Source organism: Herpailurus yagouaroundi, unplaced genomic scaffold, assembly GCF_014898765.1.
Source record: "Herpailurus yagouaroundi ecotype Mexico unplaced genomic scaffold, PumYag 77, whole genome shotgun sequence".
NCBI classification, from domain to species: Eukaryota; Metazoa; Chordata; class Mammalia; order Carnivora; family Felidae; genus Herpailurus; species Herpailurus yagouaroundi.
The window spans coordinates 20,739,419-20,757,170 of NW_024412388.1; the positions used below are offsets into that span (position 1 = coordinate 20,739,419).

Consider the following 17,752-nt stretch of genomic DNA (forward strand, 5'->3'; position numbering starts at 1 on the left):
GGGGGGTGTCTCAGAGCTCTCTGGACGTGTGTGTGGGGGGCGGGGGGGGGTGAGCTTGGCTGATCTTCTGCTGTCCCTGCAGGTTTCCAATCTCGAGGCCTGTGACTGCGGGCACTGGTGTCACTGTGGATCAGCGTTACCTCCCTCCTACCTCTGCCTTTTTCTGGGCTTTCAGGGTCATGGTGTGACAGTGTGTCTGGTCACGGTGTCCCCGTGGGTCTGTTTGACTGTGGGTCAGTATGCGCTGGTGCGTGTGTCCACTCATGTGTGTTGTGTAACCTCGTCATTGGGTGCCTGTGTGTGTGTCAGTGGGTCCTTGTGCCATATCACTGTATGTGTGTGCCAAAATAGCTATGTGTCAGTGTCAACATGTGTGTGAAGGTCTGTGTGCCATGGTGTGCCTGTCAGCACAATAGTGTCTCAGTGTTTGTGCAGTACCTTTGTGTAACTCCTCGGTGCGTGTCTGTGTGCATGTGCATTGCATGTGAGACCCTTTGTGAAACAGTGTGTGTCTGTGTCACTGTGTTTGTGTGCCTGCTTCCCTCCTCCCTCCTATCTCCTGCCTTCTCTCTCTCTCTCTCTCTCTCTCTCTCTCTCTCTCTCTCTGTAGGAGCCAGACAACTCCCCAAGCCTGGATTAGGGACAATTTATCCACAGGCAGAGAAGGAGAATTCCAACCTGCCAGAGCCTCCCTCCTCTGGTCCATCCCCCCTTTCCCCGTGGTTGGGTGGGCACAGAAATGCAGCCCGGCAGCTCCCAAGCCCTCTGGGAGCCCCCACCTCTGCAGCTCTCCAGAGGCCCAGGAGGGCAGAAAAGATGGAAATCTGGGTGGCCCCAGAGCCCTCCAGTGGGGGTGGACTGGCTGTCCCCCATCCAGGCCCCCACACCCCACTCCACCTGGGCCCTGTTCTCCTACATATGGGGGGGGGGGGGGGGGGGGGGGGGGGGGTAAGAAGTCTGCATGGGGTCTGCCTGGCCCTGCAGGCTAGAGGGACCTAAGGAGCAAAGCTGCTCCCAGCCCCTCCACAACCTGATACTCCCCAACTGATAAATGCCAGCTCCCCCCACACCCCCTGAAATGGGAATAACTGAGGATCTTGCAACTGTGCCCGCACAGGCTGGGGAGATGCTGGGAGGGGGGCAGTGTGGTGGGGGGAATGCAGGAGGGGGGGCAGGGGGGCTGAGCTGGGACTAAGGCTCCCTTCACGGTGCTCCAGGCGCAAGGCAGAATCACATGTTTCCCATTAGCTGCTCTGGCCTCCTTGTTCAGGGGGTGTTGGCTGGGGGAGATTTGTTCTGGTTGCAGACACCAGCCGAGACCACACAAGAGAGAGAGAGAGAGAGAGAGAGAGAGAGAGAGAGAGAGAGAGAGGAAGAGAGAGAGAGAGGGAGAAGGAGTGGGAGAGAGAAAGAGAGGGAGACTGAACCCCAGAGGGAAAGGAAAAGACAGAGAGGGACAGAGAATGATACACAGACACACAGAGGGAGAGAAACTGAGACAGAGAGACATGAGAGACAGACAGGCAGTGACAGACAGAAACTGCGTGACAGGCACACAAGAACACAAAAGCCAGAGAGGCAGAGACTGGTGATGGGGAGGGGCTCAGAGGGTGGGGGACAGCCACAGTGGACGGGAAGGTGGAGACGCAGGTCAGAGGCCCGGGAGTGGGTGTCCCCAGGCACAGAGTGTGAGTGAGACCAGGAGGGACAGAGAAGGGAGATCAGCACTGGTCAAGGGACTGGGAGGGTGACAGGGGGGCGAGATGCAGGGCACACCCGGAGAGGGACTGGGTGAGGGCACGGAGATGGCCCCGGTGGCGTGTGGGCAGGGGGAGTGGACGCTGAGAGCTGGCTGGGTGGGGGCGGCCAGCACGCCCGGAGCCTCCCGCCTCCTGACCCTCGAGCCTCGGCGAGATAACAGGCCGAATAGTGCTGACTTGCGGTTCAGAAATCCAATATCCTCCGCGGCGCACTAATCGACTACCTGAGCTCCCGGCCCGCGCTGAGCTGCCCCGATTAATCCTGCGGCTCCACAGCCTTAATTAGTTTAACAGTTTCAGGGGCAGAAGAGGCAGGGACTGGGGTCCCCCCATGCCTGCAGGGACACAGACCCCCATGCCAACCCTGCCTGGTGCCCCACCTCCCCAGTCACCTCTGTCCCAGCCCCAGAGGCCGCTTGCCACATCGTCTGAAAAACACTGGGTCCTTCCTTCTGGGAAATAGTCCCAAGGGTTGGCACATGGGTCAGAAGGCAGGTCATGTGGGACTCAGACACGGCTCTGAATGCTTCCCCTGGCCAGCCCTTTGGGGTCCTGTGGTCTACACGGGAAGGCCCCGCCAACTGTGGGCCCCATACCACTGGGCAACATGTTGTCTCTTTAGGGTGAGAGACAAGCTCCCAAGTTACTGACAACCTCCCAACAGCATGAGATAATCACACATGTCACTCCCCACAACAGCATGAGATGGGCACATGGTGACATCTCACACATACCCAACAGTCAGAGACAGGCGTATGGGTTGGTAACTACCCGCCTAACAGGATGAGCGAAGTACATAACCTGTCACTTCGCCCAAAGTGTGAGATGGGCACATCTGACACCCCCAGACAACAGGAGATAGGGACACAGGTTGTCACCCTCACAATGGTGTAACTAACATGCAGCCAGGCAGTCCTACACCCACGATGGGATGTGAAATGCAGAGAACTTCTCTCTCTCTCTCTCTCTCTCTCTCTCTCACACACACACACACACACACACACACACACACACACACACACACACACGCCTTACCTCCCAGGTGTGAGGAAGGTATAGAGGACCCCTGCCCACAACCTCACCCTTTCCCCATGAGTCCTCCCTTCAGACTGCTGGAGGGGCACACAACATATCACCCCCTTACTGCTTCAGAACAGGTGACAACCCACCCCCCACTGCTCCCCCATCACTGTCGCCAGCCTGGGTGGTGCTGTCCTCTGCCTGCAGAGGCGTCACAGCTCACAGGGCATGAATGTCACCCCAGCACTGCCAGAGCCGGGCACAGCCGCATGTTGCCCCAGTGATAAACACCACTGGCCCCAGGAGGAGGTGGAGGCGCACAGGGCTCTGGGCGTGACCTTGGTCCCTGGACACCAGGAGGGGAGGCGCTGTGGCCTCCCTCCTGGGTAACCTGTCTGCCTGGCGCTGCGGTAGATGAGTGCTGGGAAGGAAGCTGCCTGGCCACACGGACGACCTGGAAATGCCACCTCCCCAAGCTGCCACCCCTGCCCCATTTCTAATTGAATGTAGTGATCCTGGAAGGGGGCAGCATGAGTGGTGGAGGGACAGCTATTGCTGAGGCCTGAGGAGCTAGCTGTTCCTGTTAAGACTTCTCAGAGATGGGTGGTGGGGAGGTGGATTAGAGGCTGCTATTACCATGTCCTTAGGGCCCGGGACTGAGGAGGGAGTGTGATGACAGCTTCAGACCTGCACGGAGCCCCTAGTCCTTATGAAGGCCCCCTCTCCAAATTCAGGCCACAGAGCCTGACAAGGAGGCCAAAGTCCAGGGGCATGACTCACCCGGGGAACAGGCCCAGCCCGCTGGCCAGGGAGTGAGGGAGGCCAGGAGCCAAGGGGCCTGGGTTCAAGTCTGAGCTCCTCCCAGGCCAAGCTGAGTGACCTTGGAGCAGCAGCTCAGTCTCTATGGCTTTTGGGGAGGGGGAAGGGCCAGAAAGAAGCTGAGGCTGGAGACCAGCAAGCAGAGCACTGGGGGCCATGGGAAGGAGGACACAGCAGTCCGGTCCCTGACTCCACTGCTGCCTCACAAGGAACCTCAGCTTTCTGTACCTCAGTTTCTTCAGCTGTAAAGCGGGGATGGTAATGTCAGCCTCACAAGACAATGTGATATGAAGCGGGCAGGTGCTCAAAAAATGGGAGCTTCTTACTGAGGGGGGAAAAGAGACTAAGAGAGAGGGTAAGAGACTTGTCCAAGCCATGGAGCAAGTTCGTAGCAGCTGAACTCAGTCTCCAGCTCTAGTTTCCCACCTGGAGCTGTTTCTGTTAAGACTGCTTGGAGGTCAGTAATGAGTTGGGTGGGAGGAAGGAGAGGCTGTTGGGGTGCTGTTGGCCACAGAGCTGCCCTAGCGTCAAGACCAAGGAAACTGACAGGAGCCTGCTATACATCCCGACCTTTACCCTAAACCCCACTTGGCTCATCTTCAAACACTGGACCAGAGGGCCAGATCTAAGGGAGGAGGCAGCCCACAAACCAGCCTATGACCAGCGCCTGGATCTGGTGCTTAGAAGGACTGGGGTGTCTGGGATGTCAGTATGCAGAGTCTGCTTGTTGTCCAGGAGCCCAGAGAGGGACAGGCCTAGCCTGAGGTCACACAGCATGACAGCAGCAGAGCCCAGAGCCCTGGCCAGGGACAGTCTCAGAGCAGAGTCCCTCTAGCCCCTGGGGATGGCTGGAGCTGGGGGAGCCCTGGGGGACTGAGCAAAACGTGGCGACAGATGGCCTGCCGAGGCAGCGGCGATCTGGGCGGCTGGCAGGCATGCTCGCTCCCGCGCAGGGAAGCGGCTAATTTTAGCTGAGGCCTCGATGCCAGCTTTGTTCCCCCCCACCCACCCACCGAGGGGGCCCAGCATGCCTTGCGTGCAACCCGCCTCCCCCAGGCACCCCTACTCCCCCGCCTGGCCCCTTGTGAGTAGTGCCCAGACCTCAGGGTCCTAGAACTGTCTGCCTGACCAGGTCCCATCACACCCAGAGGCAAGGGCTAGGCCCTGGAGGCCTGGCACCCCCAACCCAGGGCCTGTTTCCCATGATTCCAAGCTCATTCCTTGAAGAGGGACAGTGAGTGGGAAAGAGGGCTAGAGGCCACTGCCCAGACTGGGAGAGAGGGCTTGACAGCAGGGGCTGGTAGTCCTGGGGGTGGGGTGGGGGGTGTGGGGTGGGGCACGGTCCTCTACTCATACTTAAGATGACCAGACCCTTATTCTACCCCTACCCTGAGACAGATTCCTCTGTGCTGGAGTCCCCGTGGTGTCGATAAGCAAGAGGGCAGAAGTTACTCTAACCCTTCCCTGTTCTGCATAACTTTAACTTTGTTCCAGGAACCCAAAGTACTTTAAAGAAGTCAGAAATAGAGCTAGGGTAGTACCCTTGTGCCACTGGGGGAAACTGAGGCACAGTCGGAGACAGCCATCATTATAGCAGGGGAGGAAACCAATCCCAGGAATTGGTGAGGCCCAGACATGCTCTTTGAGTTCTTACAGCCAGGGGGATTCTTGGGCCAGCTCAGCCCCTGGAACTACTCTCTGCCCTGGCCTGGACTGGTAGAAGGTAGACTAGATGGATGGAGTCTGTGCTCTTAAAGCCTGGAAAGGCTGGCACTCTTGGCATCTGGCACCCCATCTCCTATAGGCTCTCTGACCTTAGAACCTCCCTTCCCCACCTCAGATTCAACTATAGATGCCCAACAAGGTACCAGCGCATCTGGCCCCTATTTGAAAGGGGACTCCTTTGGGGTGACTCTTGGGAGGGGGGCCCATCCCTGTTCCAACCTAGGGGCCATGAGGGAAATGACCAAATGGAAAATAGAGGAAGACAACTTGAAAGAAATCTATGTAATTAGAGGAGAGAGTCAGAAGAGAAGAGGGAGGGCAAAACGAAGTAAGGAATCAGATTCAGGAAGACAGAGAAAGAGGAAGAGCACGGGGGCAAAAGACACAGGGCAGAATGATGCTTAAAGAGAAGGAGACGGGGCAGGGAGGGGATGAGAGAGACAGAGGACAGGATGCTGGAGGAAGGAACACAGCAAAAGAGAACTCAGAAGAGAGGGACAGAAGAGGAAGAAAAAGACAAAGACACAGAGAGACAGGCAGGATGAGGCAGAGACAAAGACAGAGAGAGAGAGAGAGAGAGAGAGAGAGAGAGAGAGAAAGGGAGCGCAAGATCCACACAGAGGGGAAGAGATGGAGAAGGAGCCTGCCACAGACAGGGCAAGGCACAGAGAACTAAGGACACCACAGGGAGCTGGAGACAGACAGGGATTGACACACCCAGAGACCAAGAGAGACAGTAGGAGAGGGTGAGACACAGAGAATGGGGCGGGAAGAAGGGGGGAGACCCTAAGTGATAGAGTGTATGTGTGTGAGGGGGGACAGCACAGAGTGAGGAGGGAGGGGGCATGAGGAGGGGGGAGATGTCGTCGCCAGAGCTGGGGGGGACAGAGGACAGAAATGGAATGTGGGTCTGGGCATGAGGCTCACAGATGCATCGGCTCCGGTTTCAGCTGGGGCAGTTGGCTGATGGGGGGGCGGTGGGGGGGAAGGAAGGAGCAGAGCTGGTGGGGGGGGGCCTGTTGCCATGGCTGCAGGCACTGCAGGGGCACAGTCGGCTGGCACTTGGAGTTCTGGGCATGGTAGGGGGCTGACTGAGGGGAAACGAAGCGGGGGGGGGGGGGGGGGGGATGAAGAAGCCTCGCCCCTGCCCTCGGGGCTCTACCAGGAAGAAAGTTTCCAGACAGAGGATGGGAGAGGTTGGCGCTGAGGAGGGCTCTGGGCCCTACTCCACCCCACCGAGGCTGCCAGTGGGGCATGGCTCTACAGGTCGCCTGTGGGCATCCCAGGTTCCCACCCGGGCCTCAGGCTAGCCCCTGGGGACCCTCTGGCTCCATCCCCTCCAGTCTAGCTGAAGATCCCGCATGCTGCTGCTGCTGTTTTTGCTTGCAGGGGAGCAGCAAGATTGTGAATTCAGGATCTGTAATCCTAACGCAGAGCCCAGGCCTACCGGGCTCCAGTTGCCAAGGCGACGGAGGGTCAGAGGGCAGCGCGGGGCGCCCGCTCCTCCAAGTCAGAATCCCAATTGTTAAAGCCCAAGAATAAACAGCTGAAGCGGCCGTGGGGGGGCTGGGAGGGGGGCTGAGGTCTGCATCGGCTCAGTGTGGTGTTGTCAAGCGAGATGTCACTAATTGTCTGAAGGAACGGGCTGAGGCAGCTCTTAACTGCTTCTGTGCCACCGGAGACACCTTGGCTGCATGGCCCCATCCCCCGGGCCTCCCAGCATTCCACTGGGCCAGCTTGGTGCTGGGATTGCTGGCCCAGCATAATCTCTGCCTCTCTTGCACTGAACCCCCACATACTTTGGCTCCCAACACTCCTCCCAACTTGGAACCTCCCACCTGCAAGCTAAATCTTTATGTCCCCAGAACCAGTACCCCCCCCCAACTACTGGGCCCACAATACAGCCCTGAACTGCCCATTTGGCCTGCAAAACCCCTCCCTGCTCCCCCAGCATCTCCACCTCAGCCTCCCAGAAGTCAGGGATCCTGGTACAAGGTGTATAGATTGCAGAGATCAGACTTTGGGCTCTTCTGATCTTTGGAGGGTAGACAAAGGCCCTCCTATAGCAAAAAGGAAGGTCTATGGCATCTTTCTGTGCAACTCCTGACTCAGTCACACACCAGAACCAAAAACCCGAGTGGGGCCAGGAAACCCCATTTCTAGCTTTGGTTGTTCTACCTACTTTCTGCGTGACTTTTGACAGGGTCCTCTCCCTCTGCAGCCTGCTTCATCTATCATCCATCCTGAACATCTAGTAGTGCCTGTGCTGAGCCAGGCTGTGTCTGGAGGCCCTGCCCAGAGGAACTCCCAATCCAGTGGGTGGGAAAGGCTCATAATACAAAGTAGAAAACAATCTGAGATCCATCAGGTAAGATACTCCATGAAAAACACAGAGCAGTTTGGTACACAGTAAACTGATCAGTGGACTACAGCTAGTTAGTGGTATACTGGTATCCCGTTATTAGAGAGTCGCTAAAAGGGGGGAGGTAATCAGAAAAAAGACGGGGGAGGGCGAGGCCGGTTCTGGAAGGCTTCCTGCAGAAGGTGGTAGCTGGTAAGATTTGGATAGGTGAGCAAGGTAGAGTGCTCCCTGTGAGAGGTCTTGTGAGCTCCTTCAAAGGGAGCTAAGCTCCAAGGTCTCAGGGTCGCGTGTTCAGCCCCTCCCAGAGCAGGAAGGAGGAGGCCCTCTGTGGTCTCCCAGCCCCACACGCCAGGCCCTGCCTCCTTCTCCACCCACCGAGCCTCCGGATAGCAAGAGATTGGTGCCTGGAGTGGGGGCGGAGGGCGTGGGCAGGGCTCCTGGAGATTGGTAGCACCTGGAGTGATGTCACGAGAGGCGGGGTCAGGGTTTCGGGCACTCCCCCAGCCCGAAAGCCCCAGACCCCTGCCCAAGGCCAGAAGTGCGGTCCCCGGGAGGGGGCGCTCAGACCACCTGGCCACCCCTCATCAGGTGGCGGGCGGGGCTGGGGCGCTGTCCGTGGGCGGGGAGCTGGGCGCGGAAACAGGGGATCCCCCAGAGAGGGCCCAGCCCAGCCTGGGGCTGGATGCGTACAAAAGGCGACTTGTTCTTTCTTGGGATGCCTGCGCCTTCTCAAACATACCTACAGCCACACTCCAGGGACAGCTACACCCACACATTGCTGCACAAAGCCTGCCAGGGTGGGGAGTAGGGGGGCTGTCGCCAACCCAAGAGGTCACCTTTAAGAACCTTGCCCCAACCGCCTTTTGCCAGAGGCTCAACACCATTCGTTTCACACCATCCCACCCCAAGTGACCTGGATACTCCCACAGCCACACACACAGCTCTGGGGACACTGATGCAGTCACATTCTCATAATTCCCCTCTCTCTCAGACCATCTGTAGCTCACCAACTCTTTCCGGCCCTAGAGTCAGACCAGGAGCTTCAACAGGGTCACCTTAGCAGACGGTCAAGCCCATTAAGGTTACTTTTTACTGAGCCCCTATTCTGTGCCCATCCTTACAATGACCTTTTGTGGGGAGTGGTATTAGTCTCATTTTGTGGGTGGGGAAAACTGAGGTTTAGGTTTACTAGCTCGCGTAAGGCAAAAGCAAGGATTTGAACCCAAGTCAAACTTGACTTTAGAGCCCGTGTTCTTCTGTGTATTGTCTCTACCAATCATACCACCTTACATTCTAACACCCCACCACACACACAACCGCGGACGGCAAAACAATCTGAGTCAAGGTGTAATTCTCCACCCCAAACACATGTCAATGTCACAGTCTAGTATCAGGCGGTTTCTCTCACTCATCAGACAGTGTACGTGTGCTGAGGGGGAAGAGCCTCTAAGCTTTGCATCTCCAAGGTTGGCCGTCAGTCATTATAAATGGGGCAGAGAGTGAGAGCAGGGCCAGAACAGGCTACCTCTAACCTTTCCAGCAGGCTCACCTCCACCTCCCCTGACCCCGGGATGACAAAGCACTGCCATACTGGCTGGGGCACCAGGCCTGCAGCTCTCCCAGACCCCTTGGGCCAAGATCCTCCCTTAGCCCCCAACCCCTGCTGAGAACAAGTAGAAACAAACTCCTTCCTGGGGATGTCAAAGCACCTTTCCTGGGGGAGGCGGCTCTGTGATCCCCTGAGCCAGCTAGGGAGAAGGATCGGGTTACTCTTTCCCCAGCTGTGCCTGGACTCCTTGGGGCTGACCTTTCACCTCATCCAGGCCAGGACCCAAAGGGGGCCCGGAGTGCAACCCTCACCTCCGGTTAACCCTCTGCATTCCTAGTCTTTTCATTGTGGGGGTGGGGTTGGGGGTGGGGGTGCTACCAGGACCCAGAGGGTCTCAGGAAGCCCGGCTGGGCTTGCCAACCTTTCCCCACCCTCCCATCCTGGGGTCCGGTTTCCCAGAGAGCTTTACAGAATGCTCCTCCCTGCCCCCTGCCCAAGCTGCCCTGCCCTGCCAGGATCAGATACCTCCCTCAGCCTAAGCAGCTGAAAATGACCTGGGCTATTTTCGCTCTGGGATCGCGTTGCAAACTCCCCCTTGAGCTGGCAGCTTCCCACATCCCTCCAGACCATTGCCCCCCACTCCTCATCCCTAACCCAGAGCCACTGACTTATAGGACAGGAGGACTTTTAGAGACCACAGGCCTAAGCCCCTCAGATGGGGAGACTGAGGCCATGAGGAGTCAAGCACAGGGCCGGGCAAAGAACCAGGCTTTCTGGGGCTCCGCCCAGGCCTCTTTCTACTGTCTAGCACAGCCTGCTCTGTACCCTAGATCTCAGAGCCTCTGACCCAGCCAAAAACCCAGCCGACCTCCTCCAAGCACCGGAAAGTCACACTGGAGGCTACCCACAAGTCTCTGTGCCGCTCTGCATGTCAGAAACTGCTTCTGCTACACTCTTCTCTTTGTTTAGAAGTGGGACCAGGTCTGTACCTGTATCACAGCTATGTGGATCACGGGAATGTTTTGGCAGGTGCAAACTGGGAAGAAAGACAGGGAGACCGAGGCCCAGAGGAATGGAGGGTAGATTGATTCAGGCTTTCTGGGGTTTATGTGGCATAATGCTTCCATGTTCCCAGCAGCCCCTTGCTCCAGCTTCTTGGTACCCCCTCTCCATTCCTACCAGCCCAGCCCCCTCCAGGCCCCTGCCCCTCCACCTCAAGCCCCAGTCCTCCTGGGCAGGAATGTGACTGGTCAGGTCTGAGCTGACCACATGAGTGGCTATAAGGCGACAGACCCCCCCCCCCCATTCCTCCTCCCATCCCCCAGCCTGGGGGAGCTCACATACCAAGGCAAGGTGGGGGGGGGGGTGCAGCTGCTTTAACCCTTTGCAGCCAGGCTTTTAGGGTGAAAAAGAGAGGTAACTTTATTTCCTATGGCCACTCCCATTTAAGTGGCGCAGAACTTGGAGTTCTGCACTTGGGGGATGGGGGTACCGGGGGGCCTGGGGATTGCAAGCAGAATTGACTTCACTGAGGAGGTGGAATGAGGGCATTTGCCCTGCTAGTCCCTGTTAAGAAAAATTATCCTTTGCCACCCCAACTGTTTAATCTCATCTCCCATGACATTTGGAAAAACAGTCAGGAGCTGGTACTGAGGAGAAGGAAAGAACAAATCATGAACCCCAACCTCAGGAGCCCCTAGTCTGATGGGAGAAATACAACCCTGCCCTGGGGAGTCTGAGGGAGGGGAGAGCAGGCACAGAGGTTGGGACAAAGAGCTGTGAGCAGAGAAGAGCATGTTGCTGCGCAGGAGTGGGAGGAAGCCAGGGCAGGAGCAGAACAAGCCAGGTGGGGTCAGATCAGGCAGGCTTCCCGGAGGCCCCTCGGCCCACACCCCTCCCCCCAGGCTCTGGAATCTCGGGGGTCAGGGCTGAGGGACAGCCCCGCCCCCTGCTCCCCTCGGGCTCAGGAATTCCACCAGCCAAGGAGTGGGGGGGGGGCAGCTGCTTCGGCCTCAGTCCAAGTTGGCTCCCACTGGACCGGGAACTGCAGCTCCTCCTTGGGGGGGCCCCCCACCCCCACCCAAGCCCCTGGGCTGGCCCCCAGCCCCCTCCCCTCCCCCTCCCTGGCTGGCACTGTGTGTGCCAGGCGCTGGCAGAAAACAAACCCGCCGGGGTGGGTTTGCAGGGAGCGGGGTAACCTTGACACAGTTGCGGCAGTCGCTAATGGCAGACACACACTCCGCCTGTTCTGGGGGGACTGTTGCCGTTGCTAGGAAACCGGCAGCCGCGTGAATGGAAATGGGTCAGTAAACCTGGGGAGAGATAGTGTGACACTCGAACCACTGCAGCTGCTCCAGCCCACACCGAAATCCCTCCTCTTCAATATTTATCACTCCCGCCTGGGCCCTCAGCTCCTGCCAGACCCTGCACCAGCCTGGCCCTCAGGCCCCCCCCCCCCCAAGGCTCCACAGGGGAGGGAGGAGAGGAGAGATGGGGGGTTGCTTATCCGCTCCTTGGGGGGGGCCCCCCAGGCGGGATGGAACTGGTTCTGGAGGAGATTGAACAGGAAACAGAGTCTAATCCTGTGGCGGGGAAGGGGTTAAAAGGTCAATTCACGCCTGTTCCTGACTTAGGCACCGTGGTAAAATTACTGCAAGTGTGAGCAGGCTAGCAACCGCCTGCTTGCCTACCTGCGGAGGCACTGATTAAGACAGGAGACCTCCCTCCCCGAAGAGATGGAGGGGAAAGAGGCACCCAAAACGCGGCCAGGATTCGCTCACAGCTTGAAAACACCTTCCTTTACAGCCAGGCAATCTCCCTAATGTAGCCTAAGGCTTTCTAACAGCCAGAACCGATGCCTCTCGTACAATCTGATAAGCACCCCAAATGGACAGGAGCTGCTCACTGCCTTACAATAAATACAGTCCCGTACACACACCCCTCAAAACAGCCAGACACTCACTGTTCAGGAAACCTTGACGAAACCCCTACAATAGAACATGACAACTGCAATCCCGAACAGTGCGGTTCAGCTCAACACCTGTAAACAAGCCGACTAACCTAGGCACAGGCAAGACCGTACTGTGTCAGACTGTGCTGAATCTTCCAACACTTCCCAGTAGGGCTGGAGGTTCCCCGCGCTGTCTGCCCGAACCCAGAGCTTCGCTCTCTGGTTCATCTATGTTTCTTTCTTTGCCACCGCCAGCTTTCTTGTCTTGCACACACCCCAATATACGGCCCCTTCGATCGCTCTTCCGGACACACCATCCCACAAGCTAGCTGCCTCGTGCACCGCACCCCCCATTCCCTAGAGGCTGACTGGTCACTGACACACACATTCCCTTCCCCTAGAAGCAAGCGGTCTCACAGCCCCGACTGACACAAGCTCTTGTTCTTAGGCACAGGCCTCTCTACTGACAAGAGACACCCTGGGAATCAGCAGTACCACTCGCTTGGGTGCCATGCCCCCTCCGCCCACCACAATCTCTGCCAGTGTCCCTGAGCAATGTGTGTAGGGAAGGGAGGCACTCCAGTCTTCTGGAGGTGGGGATACCTCCACAGGAATCTCCCATCTGACTCGGTTCTGTGTGCTCCTATCTCCTAGGATACATCAGTCAACACAGTCTCGGAGCCTGTCAGAGCTGGAAGGTGCCTTAGGGAGTCACTAATCCAGCCTCCTCTGCTATGCAGGAGGAAATGAAGGCCCAGAGAGGGGAAGTGGCCTGCCTGAAGTCACAGAGCCCAACTGTGGCTACTGGTCCCTCTCTCTTCAGTCTCTCACAGAGAGCTCTCTATGGCTTGGAGAGAAATTGAGGGGGTACAGGAAGCCCAGGAGGGCTTCCCTGAGGCGGAAGGAGGTGGGGCTGGATTAGTCAGGAGAGGGCGTCTACAGTCCTAGAGAGGAGCTTATGAGAACTGCCCAGCAGTGGGTTCAAAGACACGGACACCTGGCAGCCCTGGAATCTGGGCCACGTAAATTTGCTCGAATCTGGACTATGCCAAAATGGTCTGGTGGACATTCATCCCCACCCCACTTCTTATGCCAGGGCCCCTGGCACCCCCACCCCCCAAGCTGCTTCCCCAAACCACAGGTAAAGAAAGGCTCTGTTCCCCATTGCTGGCCTTGAAAGTACATTCTAGGGAATCTCTGGCTTTTATTATTTAAATGAACCTCTGCCAGAAAGCCTCTGGGATGCTCCTGAAAGAGGTGTTCTGCTAGGTAGCTTTTATGTCCACTCCATTTTGCAGAAAAGCAAACTGAGGTTCACAGAGGCACATAGTTTGCTCAAGTTCACACAGACAACAAATGGAGCCTTGAGTTCCTTCCAGTACATAAGGAAGGCCAATCCAACAGGAAACAGGGAGAGCTGGAGGGGGGGGGGGCATGGGGGGAGGGAAGGGTGGGAATTGACACAGGCCCAGGCCCAACATCCTGGGCTGAGGGGGAGCCAACAGGGATCTTAATTTGAATCTGGGTATCTGGGTTCCACCCCCACCCACTCTAGCAGAGGTGGAGTGAAAGGTCAGCGCCGTGATGGGAGGGAAAGGAAAGCAGGATTCCATCAGACTCTCAGACTGCCTGGGCCATACCCCAGGGAGCCAGGCCAGGGGCTGCCCAGCTTCCCCTGGCCCAGAGCTCCCTGCCAGCCCCCACTCCCACTCCCAAGGAACATTAGAAGGAGTATTATGAAGAGACCTGGCCCCCTCTGTGGGCCTCAGTTCCTCCATCTGTACTAAGAGCTAGCTTAGCAGGAAGGACTTCTAACAGACCTTGCAGCTTTAACAAAGTTTGGTGGCCAGTCCCCAGCACAAATTCAATGTCTCTTCCCTAGTCTGGAGCTAGCTGAGAACGTTAACTATGTGTTCAACGAATAAATGAACACCCAGCAAAACCAACATCTTTCCACCCTCCCCAGCTTGAGAGGCACTACTTACCTTGGGAAGCCAAAGTTCACAGGGTTGTTGGAGGGGAAGGGGATTCAAATACTTTAAGGGCTCTGAATGAGACTGTATGTTACACAGGTTCCCTTTATTTCCTGTCCTTACTACGTGCAGACACTGTGGTAATTGCTTTAAACATTGTGCAACTTGAAGCTCCACAAGGCCATGGCCTACCTACTATTATCTAGTTTTTCAGATGAGCAAAGGGACTAAGGAGTGAAGGGACTAGCTCAAGGTCACACAACCAGTGGGTAGCAGAGGAGGGATTCCAACTGTACCCACCTCCACTGCTTTTGTTTAACGTGGTGAGGGTGTGCTGGGCTGGGGCAGGAAATGGAAGTTGAACAGGGACCCTTGGCAAGGGGAGAGGTAGTCCACCCCAGGCGAGGGAGACGCCTGAGTTGCCAAACGGTTCAACAGTTTGCAGAGCGCCAAATGGTATTGGAACTAGCAAAGTGTGGGAAAGCATCCCTTCCCCTCCCCCACAAAGGGCAAGGTAGACCTCTTTCCCTCCCCCTTCCAAAAGTGAGCCCTGAGAGGTCACTTACCTACTCCCCTGGATCTCAGGGCTCCTGTAAAAGGAACCCTCCCTCCCGGAGCCCTTTTCTGGACTTCAGGACCTGCAAGGTGCAGAGCTGCCCCCAAAGAAAGCTGCCGCCAACGTCCAGAAAACTGTCCAGGATTTTTCCGGCACGTCCGCCCCCCCCCCGCTCGGCAGTGGGGGGGGGGGGGGGGGTGAGGGGGGTGGCGGGGGGGGGGCGGTGTTGGGAGAAGACGGCCTCGCCTCCCTCCTAGAAGCCCTGGGGCTCCTCTTGCTCGAGCAGGAGGCACTGGTCCGTGGGCCCAGCAGTTCTCGGGCCGGAACAGTCCGCCTCCGAGTTTTCCCGCCGCCGCCGCCGCCGCCGCCGCCTCTCCGGCTACCTGGCAGGCCGGCGCTGCCCCCGGATCCCTGCCACCCCCCCACCCCCCTCCCACATGAGGCCGTGGAGCTTCTGACTCCTGGAGGAGGTGACGGGCCGAGAGGGAAACCAGGCGGCTGGGGGAGGGGCGTTGCCTGCACCTGGCCCCTCTCCGCCGCCCAGGCCGGGAGGGGCGGGACTGGACCCCCGCCAGACCCGCGAAGAGCGGCGGGGGGAGGGGAGGTGTGCCGCCCTCCACTCCAGCGGCCTGGGGGCGGGTAAAGAGATGTCCCCCCACGGCCCTCGCCGCGGAGGCGCCCCCTAGGGTCGGGCTTCGAGGCGCCCCTTCCCGAGCCGCGCGCTCAGCCCGCTCCCCCGGCCGGCCGCGCTCTCCAGCTGCAGGAAATTCCAGAAGCTCTCCATCATCCCGGCGCAGCGCGCAGTCCGGGCTGCCAAGGCTCCCCGAAGGAGAGCCACATGCCGGCCGGCCGCGCGGCCCGCCCTCGGCCCCCCCCCCCTTCCAACCCGGCGAGGCAGCCACGTCGGGCCGGGCGGGGGCCGGCCGGCCGCCCCTTCCCGCGCCCCGGGCCCGGCGGAATGCGTGGCAGCCCCGGCCGGGGGCTATTTTGAGCGGGAGGGGAGCGGCCCAGCCTCGGTGTTTTCGGCTTTTTCCTGGCCCCCGGCCCGCCCTCCGCCAGCCCGGGCCCTCGGCTGCCCGCGGAGTCGGGGGGGGGGGGGGGTGTGTCACGTGGCGGGGGAAGGGGAGGGCCGCCGCGATCCGGCTCGGGCTCAGGCCCCGGCCCAGGCCCGGGAGGCGCCCGGCGGCGGTCCGGACCTGCGCTCTCGGGCGGGCGTAGCGGCGGGATTATTAATAGCGCGCCTGGCTCGGGCGGCGGCTCCAGGGCGCCCGCTACCTGTACGCCCCTCCTCGGGTGAGCACGGATGGCCTGGGCACTCCCTCCCCAGCGGCGGACTCAGGCCTCACTGGATAGCGCCACTGTGCACCAGTGGCCAATCATCGGCCTCGATTTCCTTACCTGTAAATTGGGGATGTGCTACCTGGCTTTATATGGTGGGTACCGAATGAAGGTTTTACTTGCTGTGTGCCTCTCTGGGCAAAACACCTTCCCTTTTGAGGGCCTCAGTTTTTCCATTTATAAAATGAGGGGGTCAGAGAGAACTCTTTTCAGGGGAAGAATCCCTTGCATGTGAATAATGTATTTTCACTTACAACTCAACTGAACTTACCAACTACCCAATGGTAATAGCCAACACTGAGTACTTGCCCTGCATGTATTAACTCACTTCATCATAAGGTTCCCATAAAGTAGGTAATATCCCCTTTTTGCTGATGACGAACTGAGGCTCAGGAAGGTTAAGTGACCTGCTAAAGTTCACACAATGGCAGAGGCCAGAGTCAGATAAACTTTGGTTCCAGAGTCTGAGTTAACTATTGAAGTACAGTGCCCTGAGATCAGCAGGACAAACACCCTTCTTAGAGGGAAGGAAACAGGCTCAACGTGTGATTTGCCAAAGTTGCCTTTGGCCAGTTAGTGGCAGAGGTGAGCATCCAATGCAGATCTTCCAATTCCTAGTCTAATACCCCACGGCAACCCTCTGAATCTGTTCACCTTCTGCCCTGGGGTAGCTAGCAGGTTTCCCTGGGATGGAGTCCTAGAAATGAGCACATAGGCACTATCCCCATGGCCACAAAGCTTTGTCTAGGGCCCTGGGGATCACCCTTGGTTCCCAAGGGTCTGACCCAGGCTCCTGGGCCCACAGGGTTCACTAACCCACCAAATTCTAGACTTAGCCTAGCCTCAGAACCATGGGAGTGAAGGCACCTGGGGGTGAGGGGAGATGGCACAGAGGGGTAACAGCCTGGGACAGGGCATGGAGTTGCTTCCTGCCCCCCCCCCCCCTCCAGCAAGGAAGCACAAAGGCTGGCAGGCCCCCCACTCCGCCCCGGAAACCTGGCAGTTTATTTCTGTCTCTGGGCCCCCTGTTTCCACACAGTCAGTCCAGGAAGGCTGGCAGCAGCTGGCTTGGAGGGGTGGAGCTCCTGCTCCCTCAAGGGTCCAGCTGCTACCCTGCCCCACCCCCACCTGCCAGGCCAGACCAGACTCCAGAGTCGGAGGTGACTCTGGGATGAGGGAGGGAAGAGCTGGAGGCCACTTGGTCAGGACTGCAAAGGAGGGACCCCCTCCCAAATCCCAACCCAGAGCCTAAATGCTCCCCTAGGGTGAGCCAGTCTACATCCACTTCAAGTCCGCTAAGGGTATAACCCCTGGCGTGTCCAACTCTATTCACTCCAGATCATTCTGGCTCATGACTCATCTGGATCCTGGTCCCAAAGAAAAGCCCATTTCTAAACCTGTGCTGCCCAATATGGTGGCAACTAACTTGAGCACTGGGAATGTGGCTAGTTGGAATTAAGATATGTCGTAAGCACAGAATATGCATCAGGTTTGGAAGCCTAAATACAAAGAAGAAAAAAAGGAAACTATTTTATAATGATTATATGTTAAAACGGTAATGTTTTGGGTATATTGGGTTACATGAAATACATTATTAACATCAATTCATTTATCACTTTTAATTTTGTTTAATGTGACTACTAGAAAATTTAGATTACATGTATGGCTCCCATTACATTTCTATTGGACAGTGTTGTTCT

General features: G+C 57.7%; 1 protein-coding gene across 6 annotated transcripts in view; it reads right to left on the bottom strand.

Annotated features, from left to right (window-relative positions):
* Positions 1–17,752, bottom strand: part of AHDC1 (AT-hook DNA binding motif containing 1) — a 64,620-nt gene that overhangs the window by 22,614 nt on the left and 24,254 nt on the right. Inside the window, exon 1 of one of the 6 annotated variants that reach the window (XM_040466433.1) lies at positions 14,725–14,850. The exons of the other annotated variants lie outside the window; for them this stretch is intronic. The gene's annotated coding sequence lies outside the window, so the exon portion shown is untranslated. Of the gene's footprint in view, positions 1–14,724; positions 14,851–17,752 lie in introns of those variants that run through there. 6 annotated transcript variants of the gene reach the window in all.